This window comes from Glossina fuscipes, unplaced genomic scaffold, assembly GCF_014805625.2.
Source record: "Glossina fuscipes isolate IAEA_lab_2018 unplaced genomic scaffold, Yale_Gfus_2 61594, whole genome shotgun sequence".
NCBI classification, from domain to species: Eukaryota; Metazoa; Arthropoda; class Insecta; order Diptera; family Glossinidae; genus Glossina; species Glossina fuscipes.
Genome location: NW_024003803.1, coordinates 82,392 through 84,897, shown reverse-complemented (window position 1 = coordinate 84,897; position 2,506 = coordinate 82,392).

Here is a 2,506-nt window from a genome sequence, read left to right as displayed (position 1 = left end):
TAATGAGCTTAGTAGTATTAATAAAGTAATGTATAGAATTGATATTCTGTTCTGAAGCTGATTGTAGAATGTTCAAAGGGTTAATCGTTCCAAATGCAATACTTCTAGCCAAGGAAAAGTTGAGGCAGTCGCAGAGAATGTGCGTTATAGTAAGAGTTTGTCCACAACAGCAGATTGTGGAAGAAGACTTCTTCAGGATCCATTGGTGAGTTGCAATTGTATGACCAAGGCGAATTCTCGAGAATGTTTGGATCTTGGTTTTCTCAACATTTGATGGATATAGAGGTGGAGTTAATTGAAGGTTAATGCAAGAGTAATGTTGATGATGCTATTGTAAATTTCCTTCTGCAATTTCCTCATTAACTTTTCTTCCAATGTATCTTTGAAGATCCAGCTTTTCCATGACATCATCCATAATCAGAGGAGCAGAAGCAGCATACTTTGCCGCTCGATCAGCCTGCTCATTTCCCAATAAACCGATGTGACTTCATACCCATAACATTTTAATTTTTCCGTCGGGTGTAGTAATTATATTCCTTAATATGTTGATGGTGCTCCACCTCGAAGTAGAAGGATTCCGAACAGCTTGTAATACAGACAACTGTCGGTTTTGAGTTTGTTTTTATGGGCAAGGTTGGCAGCGTGAAGGATAGCTCTGGCTTCGGTTATGAAAGTTGAAGTACTTTCGTGAAATATGTGGTTGAGAAGAACCCGCCCTGTAGCATCTACCATCGCACAAGCAGGAGGCAGACCAGGAGATTTTGAGCCGTCTGTGTACAAAAGATTCCAACCAGTACTCTCCAATACTTGGTTTTTTCAGCTATTAGATTCCTGAAGACGTAATTTGGAGTATCTTCTTTCTTGTGCATAGACAGTGAGATGTCAAAAGAGCAGTCTTTCAAAATCCAGGGAGGTTTAACACCAAAAGAGCGGGAAATTGTTAAGGGAATGTTCAATTCCTTTGCGATGCACAAACAATGGTCAATTGCAGATGGTGACTTTGGAATTTTCTTCGCAATAATAATCCTTCTTACGTCATCACCAAGAATGGATAAGAAGCTTAGCTTTTAACTCATACAATCTATTTTCTAAAGTTGGGAGACCAGTTTCAATGATAATATTATTTATGGGCGTCGTCCGAAAAGCATAACAACTTGCTCTGACGGCTTGGTGATAGACCGGTTTAAGGATGTTGATATTATATTTGCAGCTATTGCCATAAATTATCAAAGCAAAGTCAATCTTGCTTAACACAAGCATTTTCGTAAGATAAGCAATAGTGTTAATATGCGCATGGCTTCTCCAAGCAACGTACTGTATGAAATTTACCCTTGTTAAAAGGCAGTTTTTTAACCGAAGACAGTGTGCTTTCCAACGATAATTGTTGGAAAACGTGAGCCCGAGAACATGGAGCGTCTGCACATTTAGTACTGGTAAGTCGTTAATATGCATCAGTAGGTTTCCTGCATCGCACATTTGTTTTCGACAAATGTAAATTTTTTTTGATTTTTGTATAAAAATTTTAGCTCCTGACGAGTTTGCCCATGTGGAGATCTCACATGCAATAGATTCGAGAATGTTGATTGCTTTCGTCTTGTCTTTTTCTTTTGTAAAAATGTATACATCGTCCGCGTAGAGACAATGTTCCACTCTTGGTACACGGCAAAGAATTTTGCTAATTTCGTTGAAGGCGATCTGGAAAAGCGTGACAGAGAGAGGAGATCCTTGCGGAATGCCATTCATTAGCGGAAAGGAATCAGAAAGATGATTCTAACTTTGAACCGCCGATGCGACATGAATGATTTGATGTAGTTGAAGAATTTGGGTCCAATATTCCATGATTTCAAGAGTCTTAAGATAACATGAAGACCAACTCTATCAAATGCTTTTTCGAAATCAATTGAGAGAATTATTACGTGATTTCGTTCGGAAATTGCTTTGCTTGTGAAATAATCAATATGTAACAGAGCGTCGATGCACCCTCTACCCCGCTTGAAACCAACTTGTTGCTTTGTTATCAGGTTCTTCGACTCAAGAAACCAAGATAATCTAGATGCCATAATCTTCTCTAATACCTTAGAGAGGCAAGGTAAAAGAGAAATTGGGCGATAATCTGATGCGATGGAGACATTTTTTGGCTTTGGAATTGGAACAACTGTTGCCAGTTTCCACATGTAGGGTATATGGCCAGTCACAAATACCGTATTATATAGGTCCAGTAATTTCTTTTTACTAGACTTAGACATAGCACTGATCATTTGGTATGAGATGCAGTCTAGACCAGGTGTCTTCCCCTTCAAATTGGAGAGACAACTTCAAAGTTCTGAGGTAGATACGCAATTTTCCAGGAACATGGCACATCTATCGATATTATTTGGAGGAGATATTGGAGTCCTTTTATTATCAATGAAAGCACTGGAGAAGTTGCTGTCAGAGGAGTATTCGCACCACACTTTTCCAAAGTAATTAGAAATCTCATCTGCGTCAGTTAAAGTTCCATTGGGAG